The sequence below is a fragment of the Somniosus microcephalus genome, chromosome 15, assembly GCF_052327205.1.
Source record: "Somniosus microcephalus isolate GS21.2 chromosome 15, FLI_Smic_1.0, whole genome shotgun sequence".
NCBI classification, from domain to species: domain Eukaryota; kingdom Metazoa; phylum Chordata; class Chondrichthyes; order Squaliformes; family Somniosidae; genus Somniosus; species Somniosus microcephalus.
In genome coordinates, this window is record NC_141001.1 from 55,452,271 (window position 1) to 55,472,701 (window position 20,431).

A 20,431-nucleotide genomic window follows, 5' to 3' on the forward strand; every position below is an offset into this window, starting at 1 on the left:
CTCCTCCACCCCCCCCCCCCCCCCCCCGCGGCATTGCCGGCTGTTTTCCGGGAGCCCGGCACTTCTCCGTGGTGCCGGGCTCATTTGCCGGCACTAGCGAGCGGCGATCTCGCTGTTGCAGGCACCTCCCCCTTAAGAGAGGGAGGAAGGCCTGCAGTACCGCAGCCTGCCACTCCGCAGCGGGTGGCGCTGCGGCACCTAGCGCGCCGATATTCAGTTTCAGCGCCCCAAGCGGGGGCGCCGAAACCCTTGAATAGCGGCCGCCTTCGAGTTGGGGCGCTGAAACTGAATTTCCGGCGGGCGCAAGTGGCTCCGCGCGCAGCGGTACTTTCTGGGCGCAAGCGAGCTGGCCGCCCCAAACTGATTTTCTAGGCCCAAATCTTTCTCGGGTGACATACGTCCAGATCCCCAACAAAATACATTTTGCACATTACATTGTTCATTCATCTAATCAGAGAAATCAGGCTTTACCTTAAATGAACATTTTGCTGACTCTCTTGCTGCATCACAACTCCCTTGAGTAATTTATAAATTCAACACCGCTGCAACTCTGTTGGACGGAGTATCAATCAGGAAATAGTTGAGGCTTGTAATAAGGGAACATCTATAATTATGGGGGATTTTAACTATCATATTAATTGGACAAATCAAATTGGGCAGGGCTGCCTTGAGGATGAGTTCATTGAGTGTATTAGGGATGGGTTTCTTGAGCAGTATGTAACTCAACCGACCAGGGGGCAAGCAACCTTAGATCTGGTCCTGTGTAACGAGACAGGATTAATTAAAAATGTCCTAGTAAAGGATCCCCTTGGAATGAGTGACCATAACATGGTTGAATTCCATATTCAATTAGAGGGTGAGAAGGTTGGATCTCAAACAAGCGTGCTAAGCTTGAATAAAGGAGACTATGAATGTATGAGAGCGGAATTGAGTAGAGTGGATTGGGAAAATAGATTAAAGGGTAAGACGATACATGATCAGTGGTGTACATTTAAGGAGTTATTTTACAACTTCCAAAAAATATATATTCCACTGAGAAGAAAAGGGTGTAAAAGAAAAGACAGCCATCCGTGGCTAAGTAAAGAAATTAAGGATAGTATTTGACTAAAAACAAGGGCATATAAGGTAGCCAAATCTAGTGGGAGGATAGAGGATTGGGAAAACTTTAAAAGGCAGCAAAAAGTAACAAAAAGATTGATTAAGAAAGGGAAGATAGATTATGAAAGTAAATTAGCAAAAAATATAAAAACAGACAGTAAGAGTTTTTATAGTTATATAAAAAGAAAAAGGGTGGCCAAAGTAAATGTTGGTCCCTTAGAGGATGAGACCGGGAAATTAATGGTGGGAAATATGGAGATGGCAAAAACACTGAATGAATACTTTACATCAGTCTTTACAGTAGAAGACACTAAGAATATCCCAACACTGGACAAACAGGGGGCTAAAGGGGGGGGGGAGGAGCTAAACACGATCAAAAGCACTAAGGAAGTGGTACTCGGTAAAATAATGGGACTCAAGGCAGATAAATCACCTGGACCTGATGGCTTACATCCTAGGGTCTTGAGGGAAGTGGCGGTAGGGATTGTGGATGCATTGGTAATAATTTTCCAAAACTCCCTGGAATCAGCAAAGGTCCCAGCAGACTGGAAAACTGCTAATGTAACGCCCTTATTTAAAAAGGGCAGCAGACAGAAGGCTGGAAACTATAGATCGGTTAGCCTAACATCTGTGGTAGGTAAAATATTGGAGTCCATTATTAAGGAGACAGTAACAGGACATTTGGATAATCATAATTTAATAGGACAAAGTCAGCATGGTTTTATGAAGGGGAAGTCATGTTTGACAAATTTGCTGGAGTTCTTTGAGGAAGTAACATATAGGGTGGATAAAGGGGAACCAGTGGACGTAGTGTATTTAGACTTCCAAAAGGCATTTGACAAGGTGCCACACAAAAGATTATTGCTTAAGATAAAAAATCACGGGATTGGGGGTAATATTCTGGCATGGATAGAGGATTGGCTATCTAACAGAAGGCAGAGAGTTGGGATAAATGGTTCATTCTCGGACTGGCAATCAGTAACTAGTGGTGTTCCGCAGGGGTCAGTGCTGGGTCCCCAACTCTTTACAATCTATATTAACGATTTGGAGGAGGGGACCGAGTGTAACATATCAAAGTTTGCAGATGATACTAAGATGGGAGGGAAAGTAGTGAGTGAGGAGGACATAAAAAACCTGCAAGGGGACATAGACAGGCTAAGTAAGTGGGCAGAGATTTGGCAGATGGAATACAATACTGGAAAGTGTGAGGTTATGCACTTTGGCAGGAAAAATCGTAGAGCAAGTTATTATCTTAATGGCAAGAAACTGGAAAGTACTGAAGTACAAAGGGATCTGGGGGTCCTGGTGCACGAAACTCAAAAGGTTAGTATGCAGATGCAGCAAGTGATTAAGAAGGCCAATGGAATGTTGCCTTTCATTGCTAGGGGTATAGAATATAAAAATAGGGAGGTATTGCTTCAGTTGTACAAGGTATTGGTGAGACCGCACCTGGAATACTGCATACAGTTTTGGTGTCCATACTTAAGAAAAGACATACTTGCTCTTGAGTCAGTACAAAGAAGGTTCACTCGGTTAATCCCGGGGATGAGGGGATGGACATATGAGGAGAGGTTGAGTAGATTGGGACTCTACTCATTGGAGTTCAGAAGAATGAGAGGCGATCTTATTGAAACATATAAGATTGTGAAGGGGTTGGATCGGGTGGATGCGGGGAGGATGTTCCCGATGATGGGTGAAACTAGGACTAGGGGGCATAGTCTTAGAATAAGGGGCTGCTCTTTCAAAACTGAGATGAGGAGGAACTACTTCACTCAGAGGGTGGTAGGTCCATGGAATATGCTGCCCCAAAAAGCTGTAGAAGCTACATCATTACATAAATTTAAAACAGAAATAGACAGTTTCCTAGAAGTAAAGGGAATAATGGGTTATGGGGAACGGGCAGGAATTTGGACATGAGTCTAGGTTCGGATCGGTCATGGCCCTGTGGGTAGCGGAGCGGGCCCAGGGGCCGTGTAGCCTGATCCTGCTCCTATTTCGTGTGTCTAATTCTGTTAGATTCAGGAGATGGTTCAGTGATAGTAGATTGGCGGTTAGGATCAGATCAGCCATGATCTTATTGAATGGCGGAGCAGGCTTGAGGGGCCGATTGGCCTACTCCTGCTCCTATTTCTTATGTTCTTATGTTCTTAAAGTGCAGTTTTATGTATCTACAATAAAAGTGATCAGATATTGGGTCCACCTGCAGCTTAAGTTATAGCCTGCCCACAGGCCACTGCACTTTCAGCACTGTCCCTCATCTAACATAACGCCTATATTCAAGGCTCTTTTTGAAATGTCAGCTATTGTTAGTTTTCTAGGTTAGCGTGTATGCTAATGTTTTATTTCCTTCATTAAACTGTGTCTTTTTTTTGTCAGCTCTGTGGGTTACTATAAACTTGGCCAGGAGGCGAATTGAGATTACCTCACTCAAGTGTGAATAATCAGATGCCGAAGCCACATTGAACTAAAAGAGATGAATCAGCCCCACTGTGAGCCCTACTTAACTCAGGAACATTCCTCTACCACCGCTGACGTGATGCTTCCACTTGGCTTTAAGCCGCCGTTCAAATAGTTTGATTTCGACAATGCACCCAGCTCCAGTCTCACGTGTCCCATATTGTGCGAGGCTGAAGGCTGTGGTTTAAACATCTTGTTTCTTCATTTGTTCTGGACATTTGTTGGTGCAGCTGACCCTGTGCAGGACAATTTGCCTGTGTTCCAGCGATAGACAGCTGCACCACAAATTACTCCCCAGCCTTGCTCCAGGGATTACCAAAGCCCCCTGCACAGTGTGTGCGAGGACAGAGGCACACTCTCAGTGGAAAATGCTACACTCAAACGACTTTACTGCACTCTGTTGTATCGCCTTTCAACAATGACACTGGAAGCCCCATGACGACTGCAATTCAGCACGCTTAAACTTCTAACTCAAATCATTGCATGACAATGTAGATATTGACTGAATAATACTTCGAACAGGAAGAGGCTTAGGCACAAAAAAAATTATATTTGAAACCCAAAACGCGACCCAGGGAAATGGGATTGAGCACCACTAAAATGAACTCTTGTATATACGTGGTTAAAGATGCTTTAGACATCAGATTTGGGCTGCTAGTATGCTATACAATTTATGCCTTTGTCTCCTGCATGTCTATTCTGAAATACTGGACTAATATGGCAGAGTATAATAAAACTCCAGAATGTTCTACTTCATTATTATACCCTTGGTTGCCATAGAATAGTTGCACTGCATTATAAGGTTGCCACTTATCTTATCGAAACAGAGTGTGGCACTTCATTCATGTTCCAGTGCATTGTGTCCTGCAATTTTGGGTTGAGAACTTGCACATGTTGTTTTCTCTCATGTCTAGTTCCTGATTTCAGCACTGAGTACTGCCTAGCAGGCAGGGAGGCAGTCACTGTGGATCACTCTCCTGAACTCCTAGGCCGCGATTTTGCCGGCGCTCAGAGGGCGGGTCTGGAGGCAGATCAGTAGTGAAAATCTAAATGATTGACGGCGGGTTGCGAACCTGCCACCATCCCGCCTCCACGCAACTTTACAAAGTGTCGGGTCTGTGAGTCCCGATCAGACCCGACGCCAAGTGGCGGGAGAGGCACTTAAGGCAGTTAACAGCTTGTTAACTACCTACACAATCCCATTTTTAACAGGCTCTTCCCATTTTACTACATTTTCAGCATGTTGCCTGTTGTGCGACAAACACGCCAGATGATTGTGCCGGGTTCAGCAAGTACCTGAATTCTTGACAGCTGCTCCTGCAGTATAAAAGCGGACCTGTACCATGGCTGAATTTCAGATGCCAGAACTTTGTGTTTTGAGGTGTTGGAACACATTTTGCAGGTCTATTTAGCTTGTAAGTGTTTAAGCTGTGATCCATATGCACTGTGACCTCCTTGGAATACCCTCTCCCCACATTGATGAGCGCTTATAACATCTCTTCCTCAACTGAGATATATACCAGCGGAATGGGAACCATTTATACCCTCTCATCCTGGTCCTCAGAATCGGAGGAACAGCAGCCGTGGCAGCAGCAGAACCAGGCACAGCAGCAGTGTAGTGTATGTACCTTTAAGAGAGAACTACTTTTACAGCTCCTGTATACTGTAGTATCGGCAGTGACCACACCTGTATATAAGCCTTGAGCATGCCTCTGTACCCCCAGTCTTGAGACTGCCCTACTCCAGTAAAAACGTGTTGATTGTTAAGTTACAGCATCCGTGTAGTTATTGGAAAACATCATACTCTCAGAATCATGGATCTAACAGTGGCGACGAGTGTCGATTCGAATCTACCTGCAACTCTGCATTTCCCTTCAAGGATTCGCTCCGGGAGGGCGGTGGAAGAAAGTCGAGGCCAGAAGCACGGGCGTCGACCACGAGCAACCGCCCAGTCGTCCGGCAGAGAGTGAACATCGCAGGGGAGGCTGTTGAGAGCCGGGCTTGGTTCTCCAGCCACGACGATCAGCAACAGACTGGCAACAGGTACAGCGCAGACCCTTCCCGGACAGCGGCGGCTGGAGCCGACCGACGGCAGAGAAAAAGCCGAGCAGCGTCGACGGGGTAAAAGAGAGGGTGAAGCGCACAGGGCGCAGCCGGGGGTTGAAAACCGAGCAGCATCGAGGAAAAACAAAACGGAGAGAGAGAGGGTAAAGCAGCAGCCGGGTTCAGGACCGAGTGGCGGAAACGGGAAAGGCGCACAGAAAATAAATGCGCAGAGCACAGCCAGGGCTCAAGGGCTGAACAGTGTCCGCGGGGAGAAGAAGGGAGAGCACGGGAGACGCCATTGAGCCGCGGAGAAGATGGAAGAGCGCGGGAGACGCCATTTTTAGAAGCCGCAGCGGAGAAGAAGGGCGAGCGCGGGAAGAAAGGAAAGCGCGGGAGATGCCATTTTGTGCCAGCGGAGAAGAAGGGAGAGCACGGGAGATGCCATTTTTGACAGTTAAATCACACCCAGGGATGCCGAAGAGTAGCAGTATCTCTACATTCGACAATGAAGTCGAAGATTGGGCGACATATGTGGAACGGATTGAGGTGTACTGCAGGGCGAATGAAGTGCCAGATGCTAGGAAAGCACTGGTTTTGTTAAATTCCATGGGTGCAAAAACTTATGGCTTACTGCGAAACCTAATAACCCCAGAGCAGTCCGTGAATAAGAATTTCGAAAGCATAGTAGAAATCCTACAGGACCACTTAAACCCCACACCACTGCTGATAGCAGAAAGATTTAAGTTCCATAAAAGGAACCAACATAAAGACAAAAGTAATGCTGAGTACTTAACGGAACTGCACAAGCTATCGAAACACTGCCAGTTTGGAGTGGGACTAGCAGATATGTTAAGGGACAAGTTTGTGTGTGGGCTTCAAAGTGAAGGAACCCAGAAATGGCTTCTATCAGAAAAGGTTCTTACGCTGGACAAGGCTTTCAGCATGGCAGTATCACACAAAGCAGCCGCAAGGGGCGCTGCAGAGATACAATGGAGACCGCAAGAATATGGCACCAATGAAATGTCCTATGGAACAAGCAAGTGTTATCGCTGTGGCAGAACAACACACGACCAGAAGGATTGTTGGTTCAAGGACCAAGTGTGCAGACAGTGTGGAAAAGCAGGACACATAGCAAGAGTCTGCAGGTCTGGGAAGAAAACCAACAGCAAGAAATCTCCACAGGAGAAGTACAAAAAGGTACATAAGGTGATGGACAGTAGTTCAGATGAACAGAAAAGTGATACAGACTCCGGAAGCAAGGAGCTGGGTTGTCTGAAACTACATAAGGTAACCAAAATGGAGGATCACCAGACTATCTGGGTTACACTCAAGATAGATGGAGTCCAAGTGAAAAAGGAATTGGACATAGGATCAGCCCTAACAGTCATAAACCAAAGGGACCACAAGCGGCTATTTTCACATATACCCTTGAAAGCTACAGAGATTGTCTTGAAGACGTACACGGGGCAAAAAGTCTACCCCAAAGGAAAAATAAGGGTGAAAGTGATATACAAAGGCCAGGAAATACCTAAAATGGACCTATATGTATTGCCAGATGGAGGACCACCACTACTAGGACGTGAATGGATCCGGAAGATACAATTAGATTGGCATTCCATACAGGCACTGAAGGTTGAGGCCAAAAAGGATGACGACATCACACCTGGACGACTGTCAAAAATGCTAACTGACGCAAAAGAAGTGTTCCAGGAGGGACTCGGAACACTAAAAGGCATAACAGCAATGATTAAAATAGAGGAAAATGCAAGCCCAAAGTTTCTTAAGGCCAGACCAGTGCCTTATGCGATCCGACCAGCCGTCGAAGCAGAGCTGGAAGGGTTGGAACGTTCAGGAGTACTGTTCAAAGTAGACTGGAGCGAGTGGGCTACACCCATCGTTCCTGTAATGAAGAGGTCATTGAGTAATACGCCTGGGGAACCAAAGAAGGTCTGCATCTGTGGGAATTTTAAGGTGACAGTGAACCCAGTCCTTCACACGGTGCAATATCCGCTTCCACGAATTGAGGATATTTTCGCCTCACTATCTGGTGGTAAACGCTTCACAAAAATTGATCTAGCCCAGGCGTACTTGCAAATGGAGGTAGAAGAAGCTTCGAAACATTACCTTACGATCAACACCCATGAAGGTCTCAATCAATACAACCGGCTGGTGTTCGGGGTAGCATCGGCTCCGGCTATTTGGCAAAGGGCGATGGATCAAGTCCTGCAAGGGATTCCAGGGACCCAGTGTTATTTGGACGACACCCTGGTCACGGGCGAAAATGACAGTGATCACCTCGCCAACTTGGAGAAGGTGCTCACTAGATTAAAGGAATATGGGCTACGAGCTAATTGCCACAAGTGCGAGTTTTTCCAGAAGCAGATCTCGTATTGTGGCCACGTTATCGATGAAGAGGGGTTACATAAGTCCCCTGAAAAGATTGAGGCAGTAGTCAAGGCTCCAGCACCGGAAAATGTGTCACAACTGAGGTTGTTCCTCGGGCTGGTGAACTACTACCATAAGTTCTTACCAAATTTGTCTACAGTATTACACCCACTGAACACCCTACTGCAAACGGGGGTACCATGGAAGTGGAATGACGAAGTGCAAAGAATTGGTCACATCAAAAGAGGTGTTGGCCCATTTCAACCCAGCACTACCAATTCGTTTGGCATGTGATGCATCACCCTATGGTATTGGAGCGGTGCTGTCGCACAAATTCCCAGACGGGTTGGAGAGGCCAGTAGCCTTTGCTTCTCGGTCACTAACCTCAGCCGAGCGCAACTATGCCCAGATTGACAGGGAGGCCCTCAGCCTAGTATGGGGAGTAAAAAAATTCAATCACTATCTGCATGGGCAGAAGTTCACCTTGCTGACTGACCACCAACCACTTGTCTCCATCTTTAATCCAAAGAAGGGCGTTCCGGTGATGACTGCACAACGGTTACAAAGATGGTCCCTTTTTCTAGGGGCGAACCAATATGAAATAGAATATAAAGGCACGAAACAGCATGGAAACGCTGATGGGCTATCACGCCTGCCACTGCCTACGGTGGAGGAAGCACCAGCAGTGGACCCTATCGAGATATTTTATTCCTCAATAATTAAACGATTGCCAGTAACTAACGCGGATATAGAGAAGGAGACCCGCAATGATCCGACGCTGTCTCGGGTATATGATTTGACGGTGAGGGGATGGCCAACACATGGCGACTCACTGTTGCCAGCATTCTCATCCAGAAGAGAACAGCTGTCAGTATGCCAGGGGACAGTGATGTGTGGATCCAGAGTGGTGATTCCACCCAAGTTAAGGGAGAGAGTGCTAAATGAGCTTCATGAAGGTCATCTGGGAGGGGTGAAAATGAAAAGCCTTGCTAGGGCTTATGTGTGGTGGCCGGGGATCGATCAACAAATCGAGGACCTAACCAAGAGCTGCCCAGGATGCCAGAAGGTCCAAAATGCACCACCACATGCCCCTCTACACCCATGGGAGTGGCCCTCCTCTCCATGGCAACGGGTGCATATTGATTTTGCTGGTCCATTCATGGACTCAATGTTCTTAATAGCAGTGGATGCTCACTCGAAATGGCCTGAGGTGATAAAAATGTCCTCAACCACTACAGAGAAAACGATTGCAGTCCTACGGACCATATTTGCCAGGAACGGCTTGCCAGAGCAGATTTGCTCTGATAATGGACCACAGTTTGTGTCCGAAGAGTTTCGGAAATTTATGAGAAGGATTGGGGTAAGGCATTACACATCCGCCCTGTATCATCCAGCTACAAATGGATTGGCTGAGAGGTTCGTACAAACCTTTAAAAAGGCGATAAAGGCCATGTGCGATGATGAAATTCCACTACAGCATAAGGTGGACAATTTCCTATTAGCCTACAGAAATACGACACATACAGTTACCAACCAGACCCCGGCCATGATGTTCTTTAACCGAAGGTTGAGATCTCGTCTGGATTTGCTCAGACCAAATGTGCGAAGAAATGTTGAGGATAAACAATTCCAGCACATCAATGAGAAGCTGACAAGGAGGTTCAATGTAGGACAACCAGTCTTGGCCCGTGACTACTGAACAGAAAAATGGCAGCCAGGAACGATATGCACACGGCAGGGGCCACTAATGTACACAGTGGACGTTGGGGAGAACATCGTGAGACGCCATGCTGACCAGATCCTAGAGTCACAGGAACAAGTCAACCCCATGCCTCGCCCATACGTACCTGTTGATGAACCCGATGTACAGGTCGCATCTACCCCAGAAACAGTATCATCGGAAGCTGATGAACCAACCAACGACAGGGGGCCAGAATCGCCCCCGCACCAATAGCACGATACTCGGGAAAGGCGCTATCCAGAAAGGATCAGGAAGCCTCCCCAAAGACTGAATATATAAATAGACTATTTTCAGCTAATGTTGCATGTTAAAAGTGTTAATTGTAATTAGTTTGATATTTAATTGTTAAATGAGTGTTATGGTACTGTTAATCTAAAAGGGGAGGAATTGTAATGTATATACCTTTAAGGGGGGGAACTATGTTTTACAGCTCATGTATACTGCAGTACCGGCAATGACCACACCTGTATATAACACTGAGTAGTAATCTGTACAGATCAGTTGCAGTGTGAGCCACGTTGAGTAAACACCTGTTGTACCGTTCTCCGCAGTCTGTGTCTTATTATACACGGACGCAACAATAGTGACTGTTCAAAATAGAATGTCATCTCTGGAGGAGCGATGGGCAGCTATTGAGCAGAGAGACCAGAGCTTCATGGACGTCCTTTTGAGGAGGACTGCCAGTGCAGATACGAGTCCTCATGGTTCCCCTGAAGTGCATCAAGGTGCTCTCCAGCCACTTGCCAGCACTGAGGTGCAGCTGACCCATGAGAGGGATGTTGTTGGCAGGACAGAAGGAAGTGTGGGCTCCTCTCAAAGCGCTCACACGACCATGCCACTGCGGCGCCCTCGGTCAGAGACCCAGTTTACGGAGACAACTGAGATGGCCATTTCAGCCCCTGCACACCCGCAGGAAGAGCAGACTGTGGAAAAGCCCTCCCAGGCTCCCAAAACCCAGAGGACGTCCGCCAAAGATATCTAAGCAGGCGCAGCATCCTAGTCAGCAAGGTGCCTCTACATCTGCTGAAGCCACAGGGGAAGCACCACGTAGAAGCACATGTAAGAGAAAGATTAAGCACCTACAGCCACAAGGGGAGTCACTTGGGTGGTTTATCTTTCTTTCTGATTGTTGCTGGTTTTTTATCCTTTTGTGATGTGTAAAAGAAAAATTATGGCAAACAGTTGATTGTGTGGCCTATGTGTTCCGGGAAATGGCAAAAGTGCATTGAGGGCTCAGGTTGACTTGCTTTTGAAATGCTGATGGTAAAAGTGATAGGAAATAACAGGGTATAGCAGAGATGATGAATGACGTTGGACAAGTGTCGCCTGCAATTACAGAGCCATATGGTAGCCACCTATGGTTGAAGAGTAAGCCTATGCTAATGTGGCATGGCCACGTGCATACCCTGCTTGACGGGCAGCAGTGAACTGGTGGGATGCTACAGTGGTCACAACAGGGCATGCAAGGCACCACTCGTCCTCCTCCTACTCCTCTTCCCAGGAAGATCTGCGCTGAGCCACACGGCTGCTACTCCTCCAATTATGAGGACCAGGATGAGAGGGCATAAATGTTTCCCATCCCCTTGCTATAGATTTCATTTGAGGCAACAAGCGCACCATCAAAGTGGCCTGAAATTATTCCATTCATGTCACACTGCAGATGGGTGTCAGCTTGAACAGTCACAAGGTCAGTAGATATGCAAAATCTTATCCCATACCTACAATAGCAAAGTTGTTGTATTTGAATGTCAGCCATGTTTCAGGGGCACTTTTAAAATCATGTCCTCCAGCAACTCATCTCCTTGAACCTGGCCTGTTTCTGACAAGTCGGGAAACAGGAGCCAGAAGCACGAAAATGGGAAACCACGATGATAATGGGATTAGCAAGGCAGTTAACAGCCTGTTAACTGCCTTAACTATCTGTCCCACCGGTTGAAGTCGGGTCAGTTTGGGAGCGGCTGAACAGACACTCACGAAAATCGGGTGGGGGCGGGTTGGAGGCGGGTTTGGTGTCTGAGGCCATTTTTTCCAATTTTCGCTATAGATCTGCCTCCAAACCCACCTCCTCAGGGCTATTCAAATCGAGCCCCAGGTGCGTGAGCACAAAGACCTGGCGCGCACCTCCTCAGCAATTTGCAGTCAGGCTGCCTTGGTTTGCTGAGGAGGCTTCCTCCGTCCATTTGAGGGAAACAGAACCTCCTTGTGCCCTCTTACTCCCTCCACAAGAGCATGGAGGTAGTCACCATCGAATCTTGGAGAGGCCTTTGATCTTGAACCACTCATCTCTCTATCTGCCACACTGAAAAGCATCAGAAAATGAATGAAACACCACAAGGCTGCATGGGCCCCTTAAATGCAGCTGAATGGAAGACATCAGCAGAAGCGAGCAGCAGACTCGAACCCACTGATTGAGCCGGGCAACACGCATGACAGGCCAGTTAAGGGAAAGTAGTTAATGCAGAGCAGATTAAACCGGCAGCGGGACCGGAACCCACCGACCAGCCAACCTGACTCCACTCGGAAAATCACGGCTAGTGTCTGATTCAAGATTGACATTGACAAAGGTCTGTGAGCAGGTTGTTTACCCACTGTCTCTGCTTGGGGGATTGTATGGCATAGGATGAGAAGATAAACAGGATGGGAAACTGAGGAAACATTGGTTTGTGGTTATTTAATTTTACTTTCAAAAATATTTATAGCTTTAACCAATTTTTACCTATGTTTTCCTTTGGTAATTTAAAAAACACTGCCATTTTCCACTTTTCAGTCTTTCATGCGATGAATCCTTCAACCCAAAAGGATAGCCTGGAGACCAACTCACACAATCCATGAAAAAGGCTCTGTAGCCAGCCACGTGAAGGTGCAAAGAACTTAAGAACATAAGAAATAGGAGCAGGAATAGGCCACTTGGCCCCTCGAGCCTGCTCCGCCATTCAAGAAGATCATGGCTGATCTTGGGCTCAAATCCACTTCCCTGCCCGCTCCCCATAACCCTTCACTCCCTTATTTTGCAAAAATCTGTCTATCTCCACTTTTAATGTATTTAATTCAAAGGGGTGACTCCCCCGCCAGACCCCTCCTCCCGCTTTTGCTTGTACGGGAGCACAACTAACTTCCATGTAAAGATACCATAAAGAATGGAAAAATATATCATGCCACTGCACCACTTGTTTTAACTTTACTCTGTGGTGAATTTAAGATAAATCCTCTTCATTAGGTATGACTCCAATAAAATTAATAACCACAAGAGTATTAGACTGAAAAAGTGACCATAATCATTCAGTATTCAGAGTGCTCAATCCAAAATATTGGCATTGACAATGAGACATCAAGGTGATGTGGATACTTAGAGAAGGAATTTAACAAAGTTCAGTCAGCAGATATCATGGAAATTTGGAAGATTGCAACAGGAATCTTAGATTATAATTTTTAGTTCTGAGAGTGGCATGCATAAAGAAATGTTTTGGATCAATCTACACTATGGCTCAGTCACAGGGCATTCAGAATGTTTACCCTTTGAATATACTTGGTGACTACATGCTTGAGTTGTGTACTCGGTAGAATATGATGAGTAACATTTTTATTTCAATTGCTTCTGAGCCTCAAAACCATCAAGTCCACAGCTGACCATCTAAAATCCATGCCTTGAATCCTAGAAATTCCAGCTGTTTTACTTAACAGTGACATAAGGTTTTGTTAAGTCTGTGGTTGGACTGTTCCTATGTCTTCGATTCCTGATGCATACACAGTGACAAACAGCTCCTGGTTCTTAAAGAAGTTTTGATCCCTTAACTGACAATGTTTTTCAAGGAAATGATAGTCTCCCTGGTCTGGCGGGGTTTTCCAAGTTTTTCAGTTCACCCCCTGTTCTTTCCCATCCTCTGTTTTATTTTTTAAACTTTTTTCTAACCTTTCTTTCCTAATAAACCTCTTTAAAATCTTTTACTTCTTTTATATCTTATATTATTATTGGCTCCCATTATTTTGGAAGTGGGAGCAAAGTTAAGGGGGAGAAATTCGGCATGTTAGCGCCTCCCGTTAGCGCCTGGGGGGGGCGCGAATCCAACACCGCACGCAAAATTCACCTGGGATTCAGCGCTGGCGCTAATAGTTAGCGCCTGGGCCTTTAGTGCCTGGCAGATCGTGACGTCAATGAGGGTGGAACGCCCCGTTAACGGCCCAGATGCAAAATTGACAGTCGCCCCCTGCCTTAGCGCGTGGCCTGAACAACGGCAGGAAGAGGAGGCGCAATGCATTCGATGGCCGTTGTAGGAGCGGTATTTAAAGGGAGCAACATCCAGTTTAATTTAGTGGCCAATCAATGCTGCCTTCTCAGTTTCACATTGCGAAACAGCCGTTTTCAGTGAGTTAAACATTTCTTACTTTCAGGAGTTTTCTGCCTGCTAAAAATTTGCCACTTTCATTCTGCTAAGCTTTTAAAGTCCTACACTTGGTTACATTAATGGGGGCTGTAGTGGCACTCGACCTCGCCCTCCAGCATCAACGTCAGAGTCAACAGAGGCAGAGACAAAGATTGGAAAATGTGGTCAGAGGGAGGAGGGGCAACAGGGCTCACAACAGGAGGCCTTACCCTCCCAGGGTCCTCCGGGACCACTTCTCCTACATCAATTTAACTGAGGAGCAGTGTATTAGGAGGCTCCGCTTCAACAAGGAGGTGGTCACAGAGCTCTGCCACCTCCTGCAGCCAGACCTCGAGCCTCAGATCAGGACCGCCACGGCTCTCTCAGTGGCAGTAAAGGTCACCGTCACCCTCAATTTCTTCGCCAGCGGATCCTTCCAGTCTGCAGCAGGAGACATAGCGAACATCTCGCAGTTCACTGTCCATTGCTGCATCCAGGAGGTCACAGAGGCTCTCCACAGAAGGAGAAGGGGCAACATTTCCTTCCCCATCACCAGAGAGAATCAGGACGAATGTGCATGTGGCTTTGCCAGGATAGCGGGCTTCCCCATGGTGCAGGGTGCCATTGACTGCTCCCACATTGCTTTGCAGGCACCCCATAACAATCCTGAGGTCTTCCGTAACCGCAAAGGCTACTACTCACCTAATGTCCAGTTGGTGTGCGACCACAGACAGCATAATCCTCACCGTCAATGCCGCTTTCCTGGCAGCAGCCTGGTTCCAGCACTCTTCCAGCCACCACATCAAGCTCGTGGCTGGCTGGTCAGAGACAAGGGCTATCTGATCTCCACCTGGCTCATGACTCCCCTCCGCAACCCCAACACTCCTGACAAGCACTCATATAATGATAGCCATGCCGCCACCAGGAACATTATCGAGCAGACCATCTGGGTGCTCAAGCAATGGTGCCGCTGCCTTGACCACTCGGGAGGAGCCCTCCAGTACTCGGCTGAGCGGGTGTCCCATTTCGTCGTGATGTGCTGCATGCTCCACAACTTGGCCATCATGAGGGCCCAGCCATTGCCACCAGGGATAGCGGGACCACCTCAGGAGGAGGAAGAGGGAGAGGAGGAAGAGGAAGATGAGGAGGAGGAAGGGGGAGGATGAGGAGGAGGAGGAAGAGCAGCAAGGGAGGAGGCAGCCACTCAATCGGCCTTCTGGATTAGCCGTCCGTGACTGCCTCATCAGACAGTGGTTCCAATAAATTCTACCCCGCATCCCAGTTGCTCACCACATCCTCATCATTCCATCCATTTTGCATGCCATATCACAGTGCAAAGCTGAAATGAGAGACAGTACAAATTCTGCAAAATTTATCAACATTCAGTAAACACATATATACAACAGTGCAAACCCTTACTTTCCCTCTTTACAGTGCCTTTTCCTAATCTACTGCTCCTACATAGTCTGTCCCCAGTGGCTGCAGCACAACTGGTGGAAGGCTGCTGAGTCTGGGAGCTAGAGACTGCAGATGGCCTTGCAGGACACCCTTGACCAGCTCTGGGCCTGGAAGGCCTGGCTGTATACTACACCACCTCAGCATGGGCAGCAGCAGTCTGGGCTGGCTGGATAACAGGCAGCGACAAGGCAATGGTGGAGTGGCAGTGGTGGGAGCAGGAATGCTGTCATCCTGAGAGAGGACAGCAGGTTCCTGCTCCACTGACCCACTGCCACTCCCCCAGGGCAGCACCTCAGCATCACTACCAATCTGCTGGAGCACACATTGCTGGCCTGCTGTGACACCGTGAGATCCCCAGTGGACTGTGGTGGACCCAGCGATGATGGCAGCAGTCAGAGCTTGCATGGCATCAAGCTGAGACTGCATGAGAACAGTCTGAGTCTCGATGGCAGCAATCATTGACTGCATTGCAGCACTAAGACATTGCGTGGCTTCCGCCTATGGTGCAATGGATGCTGCCACATCGCCCATGACAGGTGGCATGAGGTCTGGGTCCCCACGGTCTCTTCAGGGAGTCCACCATCCTTTGTAGACTGCCAAGGATGGGCTTCATGGTGTGCGCAGAGCTCTGTGCAATGTTGGAGGCAGATTCCTCCATGCTCCCTGAGCACCCTTGCCATTGCACTTATCATCTCGGTGTGCATGCCCATCACCCTTCTTGTGAACGCCTCCCCATCGAGATCCTCATCTGAGTCTTGTGCAGCAGAACTTGTGCACGAACTCGCCCTCCAGGGAGCTGACTCCCGAGCTACCCTTTACCCCTGGCCTTGCTGTAACCCACTCGTCCCCGGTGCATCACACAGTGCAGACCTCTCCACTGAACTTGCCTCTAAAGATCACGTAGTGCCAGTATCTGAGGTGGCACCTGTGGGTGCGACATACAGTGACGCGGCGTGTTCTTCATCTTCCTCTTCTCCCACCTTACTCTCACTGGAAGGCTCAGGGACAGGCTGGTCAGCTGGTTGCTGATTACCTGAAACATAAAGGCACAAGACTCGCGTTAAGGTGAGGGCAGGGGGGCAGGAAGGGAGCAAGGAATGCAGACAGTGTAATGATCTGGAAAGTTGAAAAGGCTTGTGGTGTGAAGGGGAAGTGGGATGAGAGAAGGAGAGGGGATGAACATACTGTAAAAAGGTGACTCAACTGTGGCTAACCAGGGAAATTAGGGATAGCATAAGATCCAAGGAGAGGACATATAAATTGGCCAGAAAAGGCAATAATCCTGAGGATTGGGAGCAGTTTAGGATTCAACAAAGGAGGACAAAGGGATTAATTAAGAAAGGGAAAATAGAATATGAGAGTAAGCTTGCACGGAACATAAAAACTGACTGTAAAAACTTTTATAGACATGTGAAGAGAAAAAGATTGGTGAAGTCAAGCGTAGGTCCCTTACAGTCAGAATCAGGGGAATTTATAATAGGGAACAAAGAAATGGCAGACCAACTAAATACATATTTTGGTTCTGTCTTCACAAAGGAGGACACAAATAACCTCCCAGAGATGCCGGGGAACATAGGGTCTGATGAAAGGGTAGAACTGAAAGAAATCAGTATTTGTAGGGAAATGGTGTTAGGAAAATTGATGGGACTGAAGGCCGATAAATCCCCAGGGCCTGATAATCTACATCCCAGGGTACTTAAGGAAGTGGCTCTAGAAATAGTAGATGCATTGTTGGTCATCTTCCAGAACTCAATAGACTCTGGAACAGTGCCCATGGATTGGAGGGTAGCTAATGTTACCCCACTATTCAAAAAAGGTGGTAGAGAAAAAGCGGGGAATTATAGCCTGACATCGATAGTGGGGAAAATGCTAGAGTCCATTATAAAAGATGTAATAGCAGAGCACTTGGAAAGCAGTGACTGGATCGGACAAAGTCAACATGGATTTATAAAAGGTAAATCATGCTTGACTAATCTACTGGAATTTTTTGAGGATGTAACTGGTAAAATAGATAAGGGAGAACCAGTGGATGTGGTGTATTTGGACTTTCAGAAGGCTTTCGATAAGGTCCCGCCTAAGAGATTAGCGTGCAAAATTAAGGCACATGGGATTGGGGGCAAGGTATTGACTTGGATAGAGAACTGGTTGGCAGACAGAAAGCAAAGAGTTGGAATAAACGGGTCGTTTTCCGAGTGGCAGGCAGTGACTAGTGGGGTACCGCAAGGATCGGTCCTAGGACCCCAGCTGGTCACAATATATATTAATGATCTGGATGAGGGAATTAGTTGTAATATCTCCAAATTTGCAGATGACATAAAGCTGTGTGGGAGGGTATGCTGTGAGGAGGATGCAGAGAAACTCCAGTACGATTTGGACAGGTTGGGTGACTGGGCAGAAACATGGCAAATGCACTATAATGTGGATAAATGTGAGGTTATCCACTTTGGTAGCAAAAACAGGAAGGCAGATTATTATTTGAATGGCAATAGATTGGGAGAAGGGGAAGTGCAAAGAGACCTGGGTGTTCTTGTGCACCAGTCGCTGAAGGTAAGCATGCAGGTGCAGCAGGCGGTTAAGAAGGCAAATGGTATGTTGGCCTTCATAGCAAGAGGGTTTGAGTACAGGAACAAGGATGTCTTGCTACAGTTGTACAGGGCCTTGGTGAGACCGCACCTTGAGTATTGTGTGCAGTTTTGGTCGCCTTACCTGAGGAAGGACGTTCTTGCCATGGAAGGAGTGCAGCGAAGATTCGCCAGGCTGATACCTGGGATGGCAGGAATGACGTATGAGGAGAGATTATGTCGATTGGGCTTATACTCACTGGAGTTTAGAAGATTGAGAGGGGATCTCATTGAAACCTATAAAATTCTGTCAGGCCTGGACAGACTAGATGCAGGAAGGATGTTTCTGATGGCCGGGGAGTCCAGAACCAGGGGTCATAGTCTAAGGATAAGGGGTAAGCCATTTAGGACTGAAATGAGGAGGAATTTCTTCACCCAGAGAGTGGTGAACCTGTGGAATTCTCTGCCACAGAGGGTGGTGGAAGCCAGTTCATTAAATATATTCAAGAAAGAGTTGGATATATTTCTTAAGGCTAAAGGGATCAAGGGATATGGGGAGAAGACAGGGACAGGGTACTGAATTTGGATGATCAGCCATGATCTCATTGAATGGCGGAGCAGGCGGGCTGAATGGCCTACTCCTGCTCCTATCTTCTATGTTTCTATGTTTCTATGTTATTGCCCCCAAGGGGGTCGACATCGCCGATGGCCATGGCGCCCAATGACTCTCAGCACTTACTCCTCCAGGTCTGTAAGCTGTTGGATGTCCGCTTCACCCCCGCCTGTTCGTTGCTGCTCCCCCCTATTGTGGCCCAGCTTGGCCTGGGTGTGAGTGTGCAGCTGTGTGTTTGGGAGATGTGCCTGCCTTAGTTGAATAGCTGTGATTGTAGGCAGGGTGTGAGATGTGGATGTCAGTATTAGTAGGTGGAGATGCTTGGTGGGTGAGTGGTGGAGGTGTGGTGGTTTGTGCAGTGTGTACAGACTGAGGTTCAGATGCTGGTATGTAGGACCTGTTGAAGCAGGTACTCACCCTGACCACCCGAGTGAGGTTGTTGTATTTTTTACAGCACTGTGTGAGGGTCCTGATGACCACACTGCTGGCTGAGACGTCCTAGGACACTTCCCTCCACATTGCCCTGAAGACCTGGGGCAATGGCCTCCTGCCAGTGGCTGGGAACAGCACTGCCCTCCTTCTTTCGACTGCCGCGACCAATGCCTCCAAAGCTTGGTCGCTGAAATGGCGAGCCCTCTCCCTGGGACTTGGATCAGCCATGAGGATAAGAGGTGCAGCTGTTGAGTTGCTTGGAGGTCGCCTTCAGAGCCAACAATGTTGAGAATGAGGTTGTGCAGAATGATTGAACCTCCCCTTTAAGAACTGGAAGGAGCCAATGTGAATGATGAATCCCGATTGGACTGCACCTGAAATTGGTTATAGCTCTGCGGGTAGCGCCCCGCTCTCTGTGTGTAGTGCCCTGAGTTAGGTGATCAGCGCTTGATTTAGCCGTCCAAATCTTTCTTGGAGCGCTAACAATCAACTTAGCGGGAGGTCAGCACGATTAGAGCCTGGCGCTAATTCTCCAACTTTTTTTAATTTAGCGCCCCAACCGGGGCGATACCAAATTTCCAGCATAACATTTTTAAAAAAGTTTTCTTTAACTACATACTCTTTTTTCAGCCAGTCAAATGTTGAGAAATTGAAGACTAACATTGTCACATCATAGAGGTGATCAAGTCAATTGTAGACCTATCTTAAACTCACCACTGGAAAGGTTAAAGTTCATGACTTGAGTAGGGAGCATGGCTGAACTTTATTTATACGTTGTTTCTCATTCATTAGATGTCATTGGTAGTACTCTCACATCTGAGTCAGAAGGTCAGGGCTTCAAGTCGCACTCCAGAAACTTTAGCACATAATCTTGGCTCACAATCAATGTAGTACTGAGAGAGTGCTGTACTGCCAGAGGTGCCACCTTTTGGATAAGACATTAACCTGCCCTCTCAAGTGGACGTAAGAGATTGCATGACACTATTTGATGAACAGAGGAGTTCCACCAGTGACCTGGCCAACAGTTATCCCTCAATCAACATCACAAAAACAGATTATGTCATTGGTGCTAGTGGGACTTTGATGTGCATGGATTTACTGCAGTGTTTGTCTACATTATGTCAGTGACTACACTGCAAAAGTACTTCAGTGGCTGTGAAGTGCTTTGGAACATCCTGAGGATGTAAAAGGTGCTATATAAATGCAAGTTCTTTCTTTCTATTGAAGCGATTCAGTTTTGTTTGGTGTATGTTTTGTGTGCTCATCAAGATACTTGGAA